Source organism: Malus domestica, chromosome 15, assembly GCF_042453785.1.
Source record: "Malus domestica chromosome 15, GDT2T_hap1".
NCBI lineage: Eukaryota > Viridiplantae > Streptophyta > Magnoliopsida > Rosales > Rosaceae > Malus > Malus domestica.
In genome coordinates this window covers 19,544,114-19,566,772 of record NC_091675.1, presented here as the reverse complement: position 1 = coordinate 19,566,772, position 22,659 = coordinate 19,544,114, and the positions used below count along the sequence as shown (strand labels likewise).

The window sequence follows — 22,659 nt, the reverse complement described above, 5'->3', positions numbered from 1 at the left end:
CACCACTAGAAAATATTCGACAATCCTCCCCTTTCCAATTTCAACAAAAAATCAAAAGTATTGGCCTCGGTTTCATGGGAAAAAGCCTTGGTGGGTGCGGTAGGAATATTGGCGACGATTCGCCGTTTTCTGCAACCCTCCCCATCGATCATCACCATCAAAATACCTCCCTTCAGCTCAGGAACAATGCCCAATCATTGGTTGGAGCATCAAAGTCGATTTGAGAACGAATCAAGGAACACCCAATTCTAGGGTTTCGGCGGATCAAGGCTGATTTCAGGCGGTTCCCGGCCGAGTTGGACTTCGGCCCAGGTATGAAAGTTGTTCCCCTTGGCTTGTTTTACATTATGTGAAATTTGGTAATTTTTTGAAATAGTTGAATTTTTTTTTACGACTCGGGGCGGCGGTGTATAGGTTGAGACCCCACCTGCCCTTCCTAGACTAATTTGAATACCCTGATTCCATATGTGATGTTCAATTGATGAAATTTCGTCGTATGACTATAGTTTTGATAAAGATCGCCACTTGGACATTATATGAATCAATGATCCGACCGTTGGATCATCACCAAACTTTAATATGTAATAGTACATAATATTTGAGGACGATAGGAAGTTACGGATCGGGAATCTAATCCACGGATCTTCCCGAATTGGATTTCTAAGTTTGTAAAATCAAACGTTGACTACCACTTGAATTTGTGATTGGCGAAGATCCAACCGTTGGATCATAATGAAATTTTAGTATGTTGTTCTAGAGGTATAATGTGGATGTTGAGAAGTTACAGATCATAAATCTGATAGGCGGATATTTCAGTTTAGATTTCTAGGGTTGTGAACCCTATCATTGATCTTGATCGACAGTTGACTTTTTATAGTCAACCAAATCGAGTTTCTAGGGTGCCGTTTATCTTAGAGTGTTGTTGACATTTCATGAAGCTTGGTGGGCTCATTGCGCCGACGGGTGTCTTGTTTTATGTATGAGTGATTATAATATAAGTGATTTATATTGAATTGTTATTTTATTTTATTATCATTGATATATGTTTGTGAATTGTGAACTACAATTGGCTTGATCCCTCCAAAAGGTAGGTAGTATAACGAGAAGTTAGATGCAGCCATAAAATAAATGAGATTAAAATTTTAGTGGAAAATCGTCAAATTGAGAAATGTTAGAATGGTTAGTAACATAAAGGGTGACTGTGACATTTTCGGCCTACCACTAAAGGTAAATTACGAAATAAATTGGCGGGGTGTTACAACTCATATTTGGTGGTGGCTGCTGGTTTCCTCTTTAATTGTAGGGTTTATGTTGTTTTTTAGTTTGGTCCTTTTGGGCTTTTATGTTGTATTTACTTTTTCTTGTTAGGCTTGTATTTATGTTATGGAATGGCTTTTGAGTAGGTCTGGCAAACGGGTCGTGTCTATCGTGTTCGTGTCGTTTTCGTGTAATACCTGTTATCTTAACCGTTATGACCCGTTAAGAAAAATATTTTTTTTCTTTCTTAAATTTGCACATACCACACATTGCCACATAAATATTACTTCAAAACATTAAAACACATTTGTCGTTTAACTATTACATTTATACTCGAAAATAAGAGCCTAATAAACAAACATCCATACACTACTAGTCTATTACAAAATATTAAATGTGCAAGGATATGCAAAATGAAAGAGTTTTTGTTTTCAAGGTTGTGAAGCCTTTCTCAAAAGCTTAAACCTAATGGAACTCAAAGCTTGCATGTTATTTCTTTTACAAAATCCTCAATTTTCATTGATCATCATGACATAAGATTTTGTGGTATCCATTAGTGTAAATATTTTAAATTGAAAATCGAATTCATTCATTGTATTCATATAGGGTCAAGGAGTGTAGCTGTAAAAAATCATCAAAATCGGAGTTAAAATAACTGTTAAATCATGATTTTTCGTCTCGAAAAGTTTTGTCCGTTACTTGATCTCTGAATGTTTGTTTTTTACGATTTTTGACGTATGCAATCTTGAAGCATATACAAACAAGTTTGACGGTTGGATCGTTGAAATTAGTTTCGTATAATGTGTATCCTATCAAAACAATAGATTCATTAACACTTAAAAGTTTATTTATACTTTCGTTAAGTAGAACATAAGATTTTGTGGTATCCACCTATGTAAATATTTTAAATTGAAGATCGAGTTCATTCATTGCATTTATATATGGTCAAGGAGTGTAGTTGTAAAAAATCATCAAAATCAGAGTTAAAATAACCGTTAAATTGTGATTTTTTGTTGATAACCGTCGAAAAGTTTTGTCCTGTTACTTTATCTCTGAATGTTTTTTTTTTGCAATTTTTGGTGTATGCTATCTCGAAGTATATACAAACATGTTTAAAAGTTGGATCGTTGAAACTAGTTTTGTAGAATGCGTATCCCATCAAAACAATAGATTCACTAACGATTAAGAGTTTATTCATACTTTCAACATAAGATCCACTAGTGTAAATATTTTAAATTGAAGATTGAGTTCATTCATTGTATTTATATAGGGTCAAGGAGTGTAGCTGTAAAAAAAAATCAAAATTGGAGTTAAAATAACTGTTAAATCTTGATTTTTTGTTGATAACCGTCGAAAAGTTTTGTCTCGTTACTTGATCTCTGAATGTTTGTTTTTTGCTATTTTTTGCTGATGTGATCTCGAAGCATATACAAACAAGTTTGACGGTTAGATTGTTGAAATTAGTTTCATAGAATTCGTATCCCATCAAGTTCAATGGTGTATATATATATATTAAGTAGATTTAAATTTATATATTTTGTACGTATAACACTTAAGAAATTGAATGACATGTATATTTAAGCTGATCCAATGGTCATCAATTTTTAATATTTAATTTAGGGGCTTTTAGATCTAGCTCCAAAAGCATAGATGGTTTCTAAGAGTGAGTCCAGTTATTTAATTACATGTTTTTATTTCTTTTATACTCATTTTATCTTTTTAAAAAATATTAAAAATCAATTAAAATATTCTAATATTATGCATTTTTCAACTCCAAAAAATCTAATTAATATCTTACAACAACAAAAACTAATATACTAACATAAATTATCTACAAAACATTTTATCTTAACTCAAGTAACAAATATATGAATATATCTTATACCTGTAAGCGAGATATAAAACCTAACTAAAAGGTAGGAAAAAAAATAATATACCTACAAGCAAGACACAATAATTTGTAACACGTTGATTATAAAAAAGAATCTGTCATATAGATATATAAAAATAATTAACCTGTGATATAGGTTGATTATAAAAATTAAAAATAAAATCTATAAATGTAGTTTACAGCAAGAGGAAGAACAAGAAATAACAAAAAATAAAAAATAAAAAATCAAAGAGATAATTATGAAGAAATTTGATTTTTATAATAAATCTTATCATTGAATAGATAATTATTGATAATTAAATAATTAAATTTAAGGAATTGGACTTATTTTAATAAATTGGATTATTCCTACTATTTGGCTAAAAAATGGGACTTATATCAAGTTTTCCCTTTAATTTAATATATATATATATATATATATAATTATGATAGTTTTTAGGGGTATAAAATTGTTAAATTAATATATATATATATATATATATATAATTATTATAGTAGTTTTTCTAGGGTTATAAAATTATAAAATTAATTTTTTGCTTATCGTGTATCGTGTTACTCACATGTACACCTGAACCAACCTGTTATCTTAACAGGTATTTATCGGGTTACCCGATAACGACCTAATTCGTTATCGTGTCGACCCGAGCACCTATTAATTTCGTGTCGTGTTGGGTTATCGGGTCGTGTTAGGAATTGTCAGACCTACTTTTGAGCTATCTTTTCCTTGTACTAATATCTCTACTAATTAATAAAACACTCATTGTCAATCAAAACCCTATCTGTGACAGCCCGTCCCTAATTTTAAGAATTTTTAAAGTTTTAATAAAGGATTTTACAAAAATGCCCTTCGAGGCACGCACATCATTCGAGGTTAATCGTTGTGTCGTGCCATCTAAGATTTGTTTTCTTGACATATCCTCGTAGTACTCGTCGTTACGGACGCGTGGGCGCAGACGGTTCGTGATTTGGAGTTATATCGAAGAAGTTATTAACGTTTGAAATTTGGAATTTTAAGGAATTATAATTTTAGTAAAATATAGAAATTCTTTTATTAAAATTTGGATGGCCCAGATTAAAGGATTTTGAAATGGATGGCTGGGATGAGAAAAATGAAAGTTTTGTGTGGGTGTGTGCGTGGGAAGAACCAGAAAACAGAAAAGAGGAAGAGAGATTGGGCAAAAACTGCCCAATCGGAGAAGAAGGAGAGAGAGCGAATCAGAGGCAGAGAGGGGAAGAAACTGACCAATCGGAACAGGGAAAGGAGGAAGGGAGAGAGGGTGAGAAGCGGAGGAAAAGAGGAAATGGGTTGGGGAGAACCCGTGGGTCGTTTCGACCCGGCGGTGCCCACGCCCAAATTCGATGGATTTCGTCCAAATTTCCGACGAATTGAGTCAAGGTACCACTCCTAATCATCATCTAGGCCTTCCCTCTTTACGTTTCACCCCAAGAATCATTGAATTTCGTTGTGATTTCGCGAAGAACACCCCTACGGGTGCCGCGACCCTTTTTGTTTAAATTCTCCAAATTTTGAAATGTTTTCTTTCAATTACTAACACCTTTAGCATTCCTTTAGGACCTAGAACAAAGCCCAAGAGGTAATTGAGGCGTTGGAACACGTTTGAAGGTCGAATTGGAAACACCCAAATTCTAGGGTTCTTCACGGTTTTGGTGAAATTGAAGCACTTCCAGGCCAAATTGGCCTTGGTCTCAGGTATGAAAGTTGTTCTACTCATTGAGATCTTCAAATCTGCAAATTTTGGTAATTTTTGGAAATAGTTGAATTTTCCGGCGAGCCTGGGGCGGCCAACCGCCACCCGCGGCGGCCCGCGCGGCGGCGCGTGGCCAATGGCCCGCCAATGTCATTATTAGCTTGTGATTAAGGTTCTAGGTTCTGTTTTGATAATTGATGGACGTAAATTGAATAATTGAACCTAAGTTGGTTACGATTCGTGGTTAGATGAAAATGTGAATTGACGATCCGACCGTTGGATCGTCATCAAACTTTGATACGTTGTAATACGTAATATTTGAGGATTATAGGAACTTACGGATTGGGAATCCGATTTACGGATCTTCTGGAATTGAAGTTGTAAGTTCATAAAATAGAATGTTAACCGTCACTTAGTTTTGGAAATTGACGAAGATCCGACCGTTGGATGGTAATGAAATTTTAGGATGTTGTCCTAGAGGTATATTGTGGACCTCTGGAAGTTACGGATTTGAAATCTGAATTGCAGATCATCCGGATCGAACTACGTAGTGACGTGTCTTATATAAGTTATGTATTCTATCGGCAGAATTTCTGAGGTTGGATTTGATTGTTGTTCTAGGCGCTAATCGTCATGACGCCTTGATGTACGGTGCTAGGGAGTTGTGGGCGAACTCCAGGTGAGTGGGCAGTTTTGTTTTCGTATTACCTATATACTATTGTTTTTCCCAGAAAAAATGCTTTTATGCGAAATTATGTTTTGAAAATGCCATGCATAGAATTATTTGGAAAATGTGAATTTCATATGAGTTATATGATTGATATATGATGCATACATGTTGCATGGTGCTGTGGAGGCACAGGTAAGTCAGGTGAGTTCGTTTATTCATTGAATTGTTGTTGTTGAGATGTTTGAGCTCATAATCTGCACCCTAGGTGTTAGTGCTTATATTATTCACCACACCGCACGCTCGCCTTGGATCCAAGTAGGTGGATGTCGTACAGACCATGTGAGGGTTCCGACATGCCAGTCGTACAGACCATTAGAGGGGTTCCGACTGGTGGGTGACCTTAGATATGCGCGCTGATGATATGATGAGAGAAGCACTAGAGCGTATTTTACACCTTTCATCGTATAGACTACCTTACGTAGTTCCGAGTGATGTGCAGAGTAGGGCCGTATAGGTCACTGTGGTGACTCCGGCTTAGTGAGATATTGAGCTATTGAATTAATCGTATAGGACCAACTGCAGGGTCTCCGATTGATTCCTTATTTCACCTGATTTATATTTTGATTTATGGCATGGCATGTTTTTCTTGAAAAATGTTAAAGATTTGGGATTCAAGCTTTGAGATTTCATATGGTTATATATCTATATATATATATATATATATATATATATATATTTCTGAAAAGTGTTAAAGGTTTGAGATTTGAGCTTTTTGCTTATATATATGTTATATATATGCTATTTTCTGGGAAAGTATACAGGTTTTACGGTGAGGGGTTATAAATGTTTTAAATGAAAAGTCTTCGAAAAACTTTGTTTTACTGACCCACTCAATTTTGTTTTGCGCCCCTCCAGGTTCAAGTTAGCAGAGCTTTGGTGGCCACGAGGAATCCAACGGTGTTCTGACAGAATTCACAAAAGTAGGACTCACCCTCGGGTGTGTTATCTTAGTAATTGGAATTTTTTTTAAAGCTTCCGAACTGTGTAAATGGTTACGTCACTCTCACGTGACGGCCAGCACGCCCTCCTTCGGGACGGGGTGTGTCACTATCAAATTATCAGTTTAACCCATCTAATTAAAACAAAACATGAATAAGAAATATGGGGCAGAAATGTAATTTCACACAACCAAATTTTGTTTTCTTTGTTTTCAAAGCCTCACCTACATGTAATCCTAACATATCTCCAATAAAAAAATAAAAAATAAATAAAAACTTCCCATTCTCATATTCTCCATCACTCTCTTCTTCTCTCATTCTATTTCAAAAACAAAAATAAAAAAATTTCTCACACACTTTGTGTGTGGCTATATGCTAGTGTTTATTTAATGGAATGAAAGTAACTTAGTTTGACCAAAAAAGAAAGGGTAAATTACATAGTAGCCCCTCAGGTTTGAGGTCTATTACAACCCCATACAACAACTTTAAAACATTTCACTTTCATACATCTAGTACAATTTTATTTCAAAATAACACATCCGTTAGATTTTCCATCCATTAGTCTATTAAATGCTGATGTGACTACTACATTTGTGCTGATGTGGCTGCCACGTGGAAAAAAAATTATTTTTATTTAAAAAAAAACCTAAATCTTCTAAATATTAAAATTTAAAAAAAAAAAAACTAGAAAATCCCAAAACCCAAATCCCTTCCTTCCCCTACCCTTTATGCAACTACCAAAATCCTCTTTTCTCCCCGCAACCCCCAAACCCATATCCCCCATCTTCATCTTCTTCCCTGCAACCCAGAAATGATAACCCCCCCCCACCCCACCCGCGTCCCCCACCTCAAAACTAGAAACCCAGAACACCCCCCCACCCGCGACCCTCCCTCCATCCGCACCCACCTTCTTTCCTTCTCTACACACCCCCACTCTCCTCTACACACCCCTCATTCCACGAACCCGGTGATGGCGAGACGAGATCTGGGTTTTTTTTTATTTATTTTTATTGGGTTACGGGTATGGGGTTGGGGGAAGAAGATGAAGATGGGGGAGAAGAGACGGGAATAGAGGGGAAGATGGGGGGAAAAGACGAACCGAATGGGGTTTTTTTTTTCTTCTTTCTTTTCTTTCTGGGTTGCAAGGAAGAAGATGAAGATGAGGGATATGGGTTTGGGGGTTGCGGGGAGAAGAGAGGAGGATGAGGGAAGGTTTCAGTTTTTTTTTTAATTTTTTAATTTTAATATTTAGAAGATTAAGGTTTAAAAAAAATATTTTTTTGCCACGTGGCAACCACATCAGCACAAATGTGGCAGCCACGTCAACATTTAACAGACTAATGGATGAAAAATCTAACGGAGGTGTTATTTTGAAATAAAATGATATTGAATGTATGAAAGTGAAATGTTTTAAAGTTGTTGTATGAGGTTGTAATAGACCTCAAACCTGAGGGGCTACTATGCAATTTACCCAAAAAGAAATGTGGGCTTCAATTCCTTATGACCCAAGTGACTTATAAATTGGTGGAGTTTCGAACTCAAGACGCATGGGTAGTAGACCACATGCAAAAGGGTTGTTGAAATATCTCCACGTGTTATGCTGTCAATTCATTAATAATATGATGTGTGCTTACTCTTACTCATTAATACTGTGTTTTATATTTTTCTTATAATACATAAATGAAAAAAAGTTTACGCAAAATAACTTTCAACAAACTCTCAATGAAAATGTCACATGGTTTCAGGTTTCGTGGTATATAATACCATACTTTTTTTTGTCAACAATGTACTATACACGTTATGCCATGTATTTTAATCCACCTCAACCTTTGCTTTTAATCCTTTTAAAATCTCCATAGTTTTTCCAAGGAAATAGAAAGTTAGAAACTAGAGAGCAAGAGAGGAGAAGAAAAAAATGTCCAAGGACTAGGTGGAACCTCTACTCGTTCCTCTCTTGGACATGGAAGAGCTCAAAAGCTGGCCGTTCTACAGAGCTATGATAGTTGCCACGCTTCTCTTCCTCTCTGTCGCATTTGCCACGGTCATCGGTCACTAGAAGCATGCCGCCCAGTGCGATGTTGTCGGCCTTCTTGGCATTTCTTGGGCCTTCAGCGGCATGATCTTCGTCCTCGTTTACTGCACAGCCGGAATCTCTGGTAGAATAAAAATAGGGTTGTGATATTCACACACCCCATTTTACTTCTCACACACCTTTTTAATTTTCGGCCGTCAGATCGGATGAATTGAAGAAGATCAACGGACATGAATTATCAAGGGGTGTGTGAGAAGTAAAATGGGGTGTGTGGATAGCACACCCCTAAAAATATCACAGTCCATAATTATACATATTAACTTTGGAAATGTTCTCGTGATTGTTAGTTAGTACTTAGTAGGTAAGAACTTTCATAACATAACATTTGAAGTACTAAATAACCGTTAATCTAGTCTGGAATTTAATTAGAAATGTTAAAGTTTTAGCTCATGAACAATATATATATATATATTTTAATGTACAAGTGAAATTAGTGGTAGAGGAATTGAACCTCAAACGCAATTACAAATACTCTTAACTAATTGAATTATAAGCCGTTTGCAAAAACATTACCTCTTTATTCGACTTGTTATGGTGCCAAGTTGGCAGTATAATGATACATAAAACGATATAAATCAATGGCGATGAGTTTATAGTTTAATTGGTAAAGAGCATTCGCCTTTGCACTCAAGGTCCCAAGTTCAATTCTCCATTCTCTCAATTTCAGTTGTTTAAAATAAAATGAAAAATGTAAATTCACATCTTAGGGCTTTTGGGTAACTTGTCCCAAATCCCTCATAATATATAATAAAAAATGTTAATTCAAGTCCATAATGAGTGAGCAAACATTAGGAGTTATTTTTTTTATTGAGACGGCCACACCACTATGCGACGCTACTACTTCACATGTTATAATACGAGTGGTAACACACATGACAGTCATAGAGAAAAACTACTCTAAATTAATGTTTAAACACTTTAATATATCTTTAAAGCCACTTAGTACTACGGTCTAGTGGTATTTCTCTTTACCGGTAAGTGAGAGGTCTTATGTTCGATTTTGGTCAAACACGAATTTGAACCACATTATTGCTATCTCATTATGAGGCTAAACCCACCCCTCCCCTTAATGTAGAATATACATATATATATATATATATATTATTTTATTTTAACAATCAATATATATATATATATATATATATATATATACATACATAGAGCTTAAGGGGAGGGATCCCCATTTTTTGAAAAAAATGGGGATTAGGTGTGAGGCCCACTTCACATCAAATTTCAACGATCCGAACCGTCTATCTTGTTAGTCTCGATTCATAGATCATCCTTGCAAAAATTCAATTCAATCCGAAACCATTTGCCTATTTAATTATCAAATTTCATATTTTCTTATATAACAAAGTATTCGTTCATTTCCTTGAACCCAATTAGATGTCTTAAACATTTCCAATTTAGCTAATATTTTGCAAGGATGATCTATGAATCGAAACTAACAAAATAGACGGTTCGGATCGTTGAAATTAGATGTGAAGTGGGCCCCACACCTAATCCCCATTTCAAAAAATGGGAAACCCTCCCCTTAAGCTCTCTGTATATATATATATATTTATTTATTTATTTATATAACAGGCGGGCACATCAACCTAGCCGTGACTTTTGGGCTGCTAGTAGCAAGGAAAGTGTCGTTGGCTCGGGCGGCGGCGTACACGATTGCGCAATGCTTGGGAGGCATTTACAGCATCAGGTTAGTGAATGCTTTCATGGAACATTACTATTACACGCATGGCGGTGGCCCCAACTCAGTGGTACCTGATGACTCCTAAGGCACTCAGTGGCGAAGCCAAAATTTTGGGTTAGGAGGGGCCTCTCACAAATATTTAAAAAAAATTAAATCGATAGTAGTTACAAAACTGTTAACCAAAACATCATAGTATATATATGAAACTAACCAAAATTCAAAATAACATAGCATTGATAATATTACATATTCCTAATAATTAAAATAATTGTCCTTGATGAGTTTTCATATTTTGAAACCGTTGAATAATATATATATATATATATATATATATATATATATATGCTAATTTTACAAACTAAAAAAAATTAGGCAATAGTTAAGAGAAATTGCAAGACATCAATTTAATTATAATTTATAAACAAAAAAATTGTAAGAGGAATTGGGAGTAAAATACATACTTTGGGTTGTTGACCAATTAACAAAACTCCAATGTCTTTTATTTGATGGAATGATGGAATAATGAAATTCTTTAATCTGCAAAAAAAAATATTATTTGTTAAATTAATTTACAATTGTAGGTGACAACATATATGAATTAGCAAATTGCAAAAAAATTGAAAATGACAACTTTGAAGATTCGAAGTTCATACATTTGAGGATCATGGAACTTGAAGACTGATTGAAAAGCAATACACAAATATCAACCCTAACCCAGACTGGCAGACTGTAGTTGGCTAGAAACTTGGAGAATAATAAAATACTAATTTTTATTATTGGGAAAAGAAATATAAGTGTTGGAAGTTGGAATAGGTAGGCTTTAGGGTTAGACTAGATTACATAAATATCTTTAAAATATTTAAAAAGGACCGGATCTTTTGTCTAGGAAATTAGAATGGTTGAAAAAATCATGGAAAAGTGATAAAAAAATAAAAAAATAAGTAGTACTAATTTGTTTTTATAAACAAAAGTAGGATGGGCCTAGGACTACTGTGGTCCTATGGTCCCTCCGCCCCTGAAGGCACTGCTTTGGGAGTTGAGATCGTTAGTACTTTTCAGCTGGCTTACACTGTCTTCTCAGCCACCGACCCCAATAGTTGCACACGCCACTCCCACGTGCCTGTGAGGAATGACTTCAGTTTGCTTCACCATAAAGTTTAATGCTATTGGGATTATGAGTAATCCTCACATATGTTATGTTTATTTTTATGATCAATTACTTGTGTGTCTTAAAGTATTTTTCGATCATAGATACATGTAACTGCCATAATAGAGTCTTGCAAGCATTAATAGTCAAAAAATCAGCGGGCGTGAGTGATCCTAGTATTTTCCAAACAGGAATGCACCTTATCGATGGGGTTGTGGGGTATTTTCCAAATAAAACTTTTTAAACTTTTCTAACACTCGGACGAAGTGTTGAAAGCTAAAAGATACATGTTAAAATTAGTGATATAAAACAGTTTTTTACTTCACTATTAGTCAAGTGGCTGTTCTTGTCTAGAAAAACCTACCCATCACATGTTGTGTACACCTTTTTGTCATCGCATATCACTAATTATGTGATGAGAGAGACATTGAGAGGTGTATACTGTTGGAAATTATATATTATAGTATAAAATATTGTAATATATAATTTTAATAATTGAATGAAAAATAGTGTTAACCATATTTCTTAGAAATGTTATGTTATTTAGGTGCATTCCCTTATTAAATGATGTATACTTATAGATGAAAAGTTACATCACTTTAACAAGAAGTACTTGGGTTTTATATAAACTCATGAAACCATCATCATTAAGACAGAAAATTAGAGTTAATTTTTACTCTTGAGAAATAGGGTTTCCCCACTTTGTTTCTCAAATGTTTCGTGTGTCAAATTCTGAGTCGTGTCTTGAGAGTGCAGAATATATAAAATTCGTCGGATTCCGAAGATTGAAGTGCTTTGACTTTAGATTATGGATTATTGAATCTTGGGAGATGGACGCCTACCGAACTACAAGCACAAGAGTATGGGCGAAATTCTATCTTTGGGACATTGCATTTATGCAAGCCTCAATCTCTAAGTTTGTCAGTTATTCTAACTTCCTCTCTAGTTGTTTATATTAATCTCATATATAATTGATGTTGTGAATTTCTTTATGATTATTATTATTGAAATTCTTGTGTTATTTTTCATATTTTCTAATATTGCTCCAACATATACAACGTGTACCTATGAGAGTTCCTATCGTTTTTCTTAGGGGCATTTCAAGTAGACTACACAAATTCCAGTCAAATCCTCAAATAACAAAGACAAATTTGAGTGAAGCCAAGTCAAAAGCACTCTGCTTGGCTTATTTTGTTACGTTTTTAGGACTCCAAAATCACTTGTTCACAAGTCACAACAATGACAGATCTTGTAATGTCAAGCTCTTAAATCTAGTTCAAACAAACTTTGATCCATGGCCAATGGATAAGCATTCACGATAAACGCGACAAATAACAATGATCCCTGATACCTATATGCAAAAATTTCAATTCTCTATTGATTTCGCTATGAAGACAAAAGTAAAAGGCCAAAGAATCCAACTACAAGAAACTGGGATTGTAAAAGAGAAGGGAGCTTGAGTTCGAGGTGATTACTTCACAGTTGAAATGGGAAAATTATAATGGAAAAAGTATGACGGGGCAAGGAATGAACCCAGCAAGCAGGTTTGCATCAATATGCTTGGAGTGAATAGCTTCCATGCTTATGACAACTAAATCCAAATTCAGGTCATCAGCAACCTCGCCAATGATGGCTGTTGACTTGTTCCCTTCCACAAGTCGCTCTAACAGCTTGTATTCTTGGAACCCACATATCAGTAAATATAATGGTAAAAAATAACATTAGTGCCAAATTTGTTGTTATATGCATCCAGAAATTAGTAAGTGTTTGGGTTAAAACTTGAACTTTGGGCTTGGAAGGTAGTTAGCCTAAAAGGAGGTCCAGAAGAAAGGAAGCCCGAGGCTCAGCCAAAGCCCAGAAGGCGGAAGAGGCATTTTCCCCCACTAAGTGCAGATCACTCAAGCCACCTGCTCACCTATCTAGGGGTCAAGTGGTGTAGACTAGCTAGCTAATCAACCAAAAAGTACTTTACAATGGCAGGATAAGTAAAAAGCTAATGAGTCACTACCCTTCAGAGGCATTCGGGTAAGATCAATACTGCAGACAGCCAAGCCAAATCGTTTATAAAAGGAGAAAGAAAAATCAGAGATGAGGACACTTAATCAAACAAACAAATACATAAACTCAGCTCAAGCCAGATTTGCATACGAAACTGTAGTCAGCACCAAGCCTTCATCCTTTTCGGGATCAACCTTCACCAAAAAAACCTTTGTAAAAGCTCTGCTACCCTGTTTAAATCTTGCTGTAGTATCGATTCTCTCCTATAAACTCATCTCCCAATCTCCCATTCTAGCCTTCAAACCCTTTGTAAATCACAAAGAGAGGAAGTTGCAAGACGATCAACCTTACCCGACAAGGTGAAACCTTGCCCGACCTCCTTTGTTTTAGTCTTTTCATTCATAAATCTAGTAATATGATGTATATTTCCATCTGCATCCAAGTTATTTCTAGCCAGTTTATGATTAAAAGACTTCTAAGTTCTAACCATTCAGGCAGACAAGATTGATAAATTAAAAGTCATTGGTCTCAAGGCATAAAAAAGAACTTTATGTGGATTTAACCTATTCACGACAATCCTTGATAACAAGAAGTCTGAAGTTACTTGGGGCGCAAGTAATTAGCTTATTTTCTTAGTTTTGCTTCTGTTATATCATGATTACCACATAACGTTTGAGTATAGAATTAATTCTGATGGGAAGCCTCAATGCCTATACCTAAGGCCCAACAAAGGCACCTATCTGAATTCGTTCTGCTCTGCGGGCTCGGGCGATTAAAGTATAACGGTTGTGATACTTTCGCAACAATGAAACAACCAATATATGTTCGAGTACTTGGTTAGTTTTGGTTATCAGCCTCAAGGCCTACACCTAAGGCCCCACAAAGGCACCTGTCAGAATTAACTTGTTCTATCGGGCATATATAATCAAACAACTGAACATCGATTTTACATCTGTCATGCTAAAGATGGCAGTGACACGCCTGAATACTTAAAGTTAATTTTGATTGCGAGCCTCAAGGCCTACACCTAAGGCCTTACAAAGACACCTTTCAGAATTCACTTTGTCCTTCTCTTACAGCTCGCCAATAAGTAGAAGCCCGACAGACGATATCAACCGGCGCCAACCTCTCGGGGAGCTGTGTGCTTGTTGGCTAGGAAACGTCCCCACTGGATATTCCTCAAGACGAACAGTAAGTACATAATCAACAAAATTGTCTAACAAGTATAATGATGTAACTATAATTTCACACCCTATTTGACACGCCCGACCCTGATATTCACCAAACACCAGGGTAGGCACATGCTAGCCAACACCCGAAGGTGACGAAGCCATGTTAGGATGTATGAGAACCAAAGAATATAAATAAGAGTTATGAATTTGAATTTAAATTTAAATGTAACTAGAACACTAAAATATAAAAAAAAAAAATACAAAATTTAATGAACAAAGGAATGGGTCCTACATCGAGAGGACTTCGAGATGCCGATGCGGAAGTGCCTTGACACCGGGATGGTACGCCTCAATTTTAAGTCCTAAGGGGGCGCAAAACAAACATGAGTGGACCAAGTTATATATAAATAATACTGAAACAGTTTTTCAACGTATTAACCCCCAAAGTTTTATGAAAACTCAAAAGCATAATATGTAATAGGTTTTTCTGAAAACCCTATCATGCCATAAAACCTTTTATAAAACATATCTTGTATATAATGTGCTAACTAGTGGTATCAGCATCGCCCATATGCATAGAACAGTGCCCTACACACACCCGCCCGAAGGCAATATAAGTATCATCTCCCATACGCACAAAACAGTGCCCTACACATGCCTGTCCGAAGGTAATATAAGTATCATTACCCATAGGCAGAACAGTGACCACTAGCTAAGCACAAAACGTTGGATATAATCTTTCCAACATAAATACATATATCTCAAAAGCATCTTCATAGTATATAGTCATCCATCATATATACTACAAAGAACATAAGTTCAATAAAGTATAGTATTCCAAAATATTCTCAGTAAAGCATGATAATCATAAAGTGTAAATCTAATTTACTCATAAAACATAACCATTAAACCATATTTTTCATGTGTGCATTTCTACTATTAAAATATGCATTTTAGAAGAGGTCTACTCACAGATAATTCACTGCCAAAGAGCCACGCAAACAAGTGAAGCACAAATAATTGCCTCTAAGCACATAAGTGATCCAATTAATAGAACTCTAATCAAACAATTGAATTTGGGAAAACGGATTCAGGATGTCAAAAGTAGCCTATGAGAGGTCTCATCTGAAACCTGAAAAAGTCAACTTTGACCGTTGACCAATCAACGGTCAGACCGGGTCAACGACTGGGTCAGGTTTAATCCAGTTCAAGTCTTGGGCTTAACGGGCCAGGTTCTAAGGCCCAAAGGCCTTGGTTCCAAAGAACCATACCGCAAGGTTCACTGGGCCGAACACCTGTTTCACACGGCCCGAAGGCCTAGTTTGGGTTTGGGGTTCTAATGGATCCGGGCTTAGGGTTTTGGGTTAGTAAATTGGGCTGGTGCCAATGCTTGGTTGGGGTTGGGTTTTCAGGCCTAGCTCGTTTCTTATCGGGGAAGAAAGTCGAAGCTCACCTAGCTTTAGTCGACGGCAAACCAACTCCTTAGGGCACGATCTACGTATCAAAATGAAGAGTGAGACGAGGGGAATAGTTTTCTTACCTTCGATACACCGTGGAGTGATCGATGAGTTTGAATTGAAGTCTAGCTTATTGCAACACATTCCCAAGTACCATGGGCTGTCCATGGAAGATCCAAACAAGCATCTTAAGGAGTTTGAAGTGGCATGTTCGAGCATGACACCCATCAATGTCGATGGGAATATTATGAAGATGAAGGCCTATCCATTCTCTCTTTTGGAAAAGACTAAAGATTGGCACCCGGAATCGTCACTTCTTGGGAAAACATGAAGCGAGCATTCTTAGAAAAGTTTTTCCCAACTTCGAGAGTCATTCTCTTGAGGAAGAGAATTAGTGGCATTCAACAAAGCCAAGGAGAATCCTTTCCAGTGTATTATGAGCGTTTTAAGACTCTAGTTGCATTGTGCCCTCAATATCAAATGAAGGAGGAACTTTTGCTTCAATATTTCTACGAGGGACTCCTACCAATTAAGAGACGAATGTTAGATGCTTCAACGGGAGGTGCTTTGGTTGACAAGATTCCAGTTGCTGCAAAGATCTTAATTGCAAATCGAGCATTGAATGCACAACAATATGAAGGAGTTGGAGGAAGAGACACCCCACGACATCAACAACAAGTGAATGAGGTAAGTGCAATTTCTGAAATTCAATCTCAATTAGCTAACCTCACTATGCTTGTATCTCAGGTTGCCGAAGGATGCAAAGTGCAAGGAATTACACCAAGTGTATGTGAAGTGTGCTCTATGCAAGGACATCTCAATGATCAATGTTCTCAAGTGATAGAGAATGGAGGATGAGAAAGTGCCAATGCCATAGGTTATCAAGGCCAAAATCAGCAAAGGAATGATCCATACTCAAATACATACAATCCGGGATGGAGAGATCACCCAAATTTCAAGTGGAGGGAGCCTCAACAAGGAGGATTTCGATAGCCACCCCCTGGGATATATCAAAGGGCATTTGCACAATCTCAACCAAACTCAGGTTCATTATTTGATAATGATTAAGTTATTCAATTACTAACTTCTGTATCGTAGAGATTACAAAATCAAAATAATCGAATAGCAAATCAAAACAAGGAGATGAGTGACACGAAGAAGCAAATATGGCAGATTTCAGAGTTCCTTGGGCAGTTTAGAGAACAAGGCAAACTTCATAGTTCAATCGTTATGAATCCAAAGGGAGACTTTGAAACCGCCAAGGCCATCACGTTGAGAAGTGGCAAGCAGGTTGGAACCGACCCACAACAATCTAAATCAATTCAAAAGGAGGACGAGAAGCTGTTGCTTGAAGAGGAGGAAGAAGTCAAGCCCACGACAAGGGTAGAAAAACCCTTGCCGCAGCCCCCTAAAGCTTCTAAGCCATCACTACAGGTAAGGTTGTTCCAAATTTGACTCATTCTAACCATATTCCACCTTTCCCTTGCAAATTTATGCAACTTATGACCGAAAAGGATGAAAAATACATCTTAGAGACTTTCATGAAGGTGCAAGTCAATATTCCATTCCTTGATGCAATAAAGCAAAATTCAAAGTATGCTAAGTTTTTTAAGAAGCTTTGTACAACAAGGAAACGGATTTCGGAGAAAGAGGTGGTACATGTAAGTGACAACGTCTCTGCAATGTTGCAAAGAAAGCTGCCACCTAAATGCAAAGATCCAGGTAGTTTCATTATCCCTTGTGTAATTGGTAATACAAGGTTTGAACATGCTATGCTAGATTCAGGTGCATCAATTAATGTCATGCCATATTCTGTTTATGCATCTATGAATCTAGGAGAGCTTAAAAATGATGGTGTTATTATTCAATTAGCCAATCGATTTAATGCATACCCGAAATGAGTGTTGGAAGTTATTTTGGTGCAGGTAGATCACTTGATTTTTCCTGCAGATTTCTACGTGCTTGACATGGAGGACTCAGGCCACTCTCCACCATCGCCACTCTTACTTGGACGACCTTTCATGAAAACTGCCCACACCAAGATTGACGTGGCCAATAGAGCTTTAACTATGGAGTTTGGTGGTGATATGATCAACTTTAAAGTTTCTGAATTTATTAAGAATCCTAATGATGTTCATCCTTGTTTTATAATGTGGAGTGTTGGCAAAACAAGGATGAACATCATTAGGATTCTTAATAGATTCAGAAACTTTAAAGTTGATCATATCATCACCAAACTCCATAGTTAAGGCTCTCTTGGCCACGTCAATCTTGGTGTGGGCAGTTTTCATGAAAGGTTGTCCAAGTAAGAGTGGCGATGGTGTAGAGTGGCCTGAGTCCTCCATGTCAAGCACGTAGAAATTTGCATTAAAAATCAAGTGGTCTACCTGCACCAAAACATCTTTCAACACCCATTTCGGGTATGCATTAGATCGATCGGCTAATTAAATAATAACACCATCATTTTTAAGCTCTCTTAGATTCATAGATGCATAAACAGAATATGGCAAGACATTAATTGATGCACCTAAATCTAGCATAGCATGTTCAAACCTTGTATTACCAATTACACAATGGATAGTGAAACTACCTGGATGTTTGCATTTAGGTGGCAGCTTTCTTTGCAACATTGCAGAGACATTCTTACTTACATGTACCACCTCCATTTCCGAAATCCGTTTCCTTGTTGTACAAAGCTTCTTAAAAAACTTAGCATACTTTGAATTTTGCTTTATTGCATCAAGGAATGTGATATTGACTTGCACCTTCCTGAAAGTCTCTAAGATGTCTTTTTCATCATTTTCGATCCTAACTTGCATAAATTTGCGAGGGAAATGTGCATTGGGTGGAATAGGGTTAGAATGAGTCAAATTTGGAACAACCTTACTTGTGGTGGATGGCTTAGAAGTTTTAGGGGGCTGCGGCAAGGGTTTTTCTACCTTTGCCGTGGGCTTGACTTCTTCCTCCTCTTCGAGCAACAGCTTCTCGTCCTCATTTTGAATTGATTTGGATGGTTGTGGGTCGGTTCCAACCTACTTGCCACTTCTTAACGTGATGGCCTTGGCGGTTTCAAAGTCTCCATTTGGATTCACAACGATTGAACTATGAAGTTTGCCTTGTTCTCTAAACTGCCCAAGGAACTCTGAAATCTGCCCTATTTGCTTCTTCGTGTCACTCATCTCCCTGTCTTGATTTGCTATTTGATTATTTTGATTTTGTAATCCCTGCGATACAGAAGTTAGTAATTGAATAGCTTGATCATTATCAAATAGCGAACCTGAGTTTGGTTGAGCTGTTTGTGATTAAGGTTGAGATTGTGCAAATGGCCTTTGATATATCCCAGGGGGTGGCTGTCGAAATCCTCCTTGTTAAGGTTGTTGAGGCTCTCTCCACTTGAAATTTTGGTGATCTCTCCATCCCGGATTGTATGTATTTGAGTATGGATCATTCCTTTGCTGATTTTGGCCTTGATAACCTATGGCAATGGCACTTTCTCATCCTCCATTCTCTATCAATTGAGGACATTAATCATTGAGATGTCCTTGCATAGAGCACACTCCACATACACTTGGTGTAATTCTTTGCACTTTGCATCTTTCGGCAACCTGAGATACAAGCATAATGAGGTTAGCTAATTGAAATTGAATTTCAGAAATTGCACTTACCTCATTCACATGTTGTTGATGCCGTGGGGTGTCTCTTCCTCCAACTCATTCATATTGTTATGCATTCAAGGCTCGATTTGCAATTAAGATCTTTGTAGCAACTGGAGTCTTGTCAACCAAAGCACTTCCCACTGAAGCATCTAACATTTGTCTCTCAATTGGTAGGAGTCCCTCGTAGAAATATTGAAGCAAAAGTTCTTCCTTCATTTGATGTTGAGGGCACGATACAACTAGAGTCTTAAAACGCTATAATACGCTGGAAATGATTCTTCTTGGCTTTGTTGAATGCCACTAATTCTCTTCCTCAAGAGAATGACTCTCGAAGTTGGGAAAAACTTTTCTAAGAATGCTCGCTTCATGCTTTCCCAAGAAGTGACGGTTTCGGATGCCAATTCGTATAGCCAATCTTTAGCCTTTTCCAAAAGAGAAAATGGAAAGGCCTTCATCTTCAGAATGTTCCCATCGACATTGATGGGTGTCATGCTCGAACATGCCACTTCAAACTCCTTAAGATGCTTGTTTGGATGTTCCATGGATAACCCATGGTACTTAGGAATGTGTTGCAACAAGTTAGACTTAAATTCAAACTCATCAGTTTTTCCTTGGGCAGCCACGAAATATTGAATGCAAAGGGGCATGACATTGTCCAACCCCGAGGCTGAAAGTTCTTTGATTGTACGATTGTCCGCTGCCATGACTTGTTCTTGTTCTTCTTCTTCTTCTTCAAATTCAGATTCGGCCTCTGAACTTGAACTACGTGGATAGGTTCTGGTTACTTCCTCTTTCTTCTCAAAGTTCGTTCAAAATCATCATCGAACTCCAAGATGTTTGCACTAATAGGTTGAGAACTACGAGTCATAAACTAGTACCTAAAACAAGGAAGAAAAACAACTCAGCAACCAAGTAGGAGGCACAACAAAGATAGACACAAACACACACAAACACACGAACACACTTTGACACTAAAAGAAAACACAAAGACACACGACACAAACAAAGGAGATTAGCAAGTTTGCTAATCCTCGACAACGGCGCCAAAATTCGATGTGAAATTTAACTAACACACAAATTAAACCCTATTAAACATGTAGTTGTAGTATGAAGCAAGTAGGGATCGTTCTAGACTGTAGATTAACTAGGGATGCTAATCAACACAAATAAGACTCAAAAACACTAAATTAGACTCTATAGACTTAAAGCTGACTTAAATGACTCAAAACCAGTGTTCTAAAAATCGGCCTAGACGGCGCCTAGGCGTTGGGCGATGGCCAACCGCTGGGATTAACGCAAAATCAGAAGAAAAATCAGGACAAGGATTAGGCGGGTGCCGAGGCAGCCTGAACGACCCTTGGGTGGCCTAGGCGAGCGACTGGGTGGCCTAGGCGGTCTGGGAATTTCAATTTTTTCTGTGTTTGAACTTGAGAAAGGATGAATGCTTCTAGTTTTTCTGGGCTTTTGGTGGTCTGTGTTCGCGAAAGAGGAAGAAGATGAGGGAATTAGTTTCTCTCTCTTCTTTCCACACCCACCCACGTGATCTTGTAAACTTTTTTTTTAATTTTTTTAATTTTTTGTCCATTCAAATGTGGACAGCTAGCCTTGACTTTTCTTAAAGAAAAAAGGCTGTCAGACTATTTATTTTTGTGGCATCAAGTGCTATGGATTTTTTTGTAGATAGCGATGGAGCACTCATCTCTTCCTGGACAAAGGGCAGACTAGCTGCCATCTACAAAAAATTAATAGCCTGACAAAAAATTAATTTTTTTTCTCATTAAAAAAACATTGATTGTCAGGTTATCAGTTCATAGCATCAAGTGCTATGGATTTTTTGGACTTGTTAGATATACATTTTATTATTCTTTTACTATCTTATTCAGAGATTTCATATAAGTATAATTTTTTGTAAGTATCAGTATACATTTATTTACAAGATATATAAGAAATTTACCTAAATCCGCCTAGGCGCCTAGGCGCTAGGCGCCAGTCCGCCGCCCGACTAGCGCCTAACGTTTTTTAGAACCTTGCTCAAAACAACAACAAACAATCAAAAACTTAATTCTAGACCTAACAAGGGATTTTGAAGAAAATAAGACTTAACTTGACTCAAAAGATTAAAAGAAAACAGATTATGACTCAACTAACAAGACTTGGTTGGGTTTAGCTCGAAAGTCACGAGGGTTCGCCGGAGCATTTCCTGGGTTTCTAGGCTTCACCGAGCTTCATAGAGACGAGGGGGAAGGAAGGGAGGTTCTCGCGAGAGTGATGGTATTGGTGCCGTCGTCGGGGTGCCTCGATTTGGGTGTTAGGGTGCCTTGGGTGTCGTCGAGAAAAGGAAAGGGAGAGGGGTCATGAGAGAGAGCTAAGAGAGAGAGTGTGTTGACTCAGGGGAAGGGAAAGAGAGAAGAAGAGAAAGATGAGAGACTGCCACGTGGTAGCCAAGGAAGAGAGGGGAACCAGGGGACCAAAACAGGGATGAGCTCCTTGGGCACACCATTTATCACCAAAAAGCAATATTTTAAACAAATAAAACCCAACCAAAGTGATAAAAACGGGAATACCGTTCCGTTCCGTAAATCACAGGACGGGTTGTCACACTATTCTCTTAAGTAGTACTTGGTCAGCAATCGGCTACAATATTCTTACAACACAATCATACATGTTGGAGCCATCTACGGGGCCAACTTTCCCAGATTCTTCTATTGTACTTTCAAGCGTTTTTTGACAAAAATAACCAAATTTAACAAGATTTGATGCTTCATCCCTTTCCTATTACTTGAACCCCGTCAACCATCAGAATTACCAACTAGAAAACCATCGCTTTCCTCTTCTTTTTTTCCCTAATGAAATACGACTCCTTTTCATTGTCATTCTGCTCCGTTGTTTTGATTCAGTCAGCAACATCAACACATCAAC

The 22,659-nt window shown here is 37.1% G+C and overlaps 1 long non-coding RNA gene across 1 annotated transcript; it reads left to right on the top strand.

Annotated features, from left to right (window-relative positions):
• Positions 1-4,295: 4,295 nt before the first annotated feature.
• LOC139192451 (uncharacterized) lies at positions 4,296-6,814 on the top strand. The gene is made up of 4 exons (XR_011576617.1): positions 4,296-4,544; positions 4,722-4,859; positions 5,479-5,536; positions 6,443-6,814. It is a non-coding gene; the product is annotated as an uncharacterized lncRNA (long non-coding RNA).
• Positions 6,815-22,659: the final 15,845 nt, after the last annotated feature.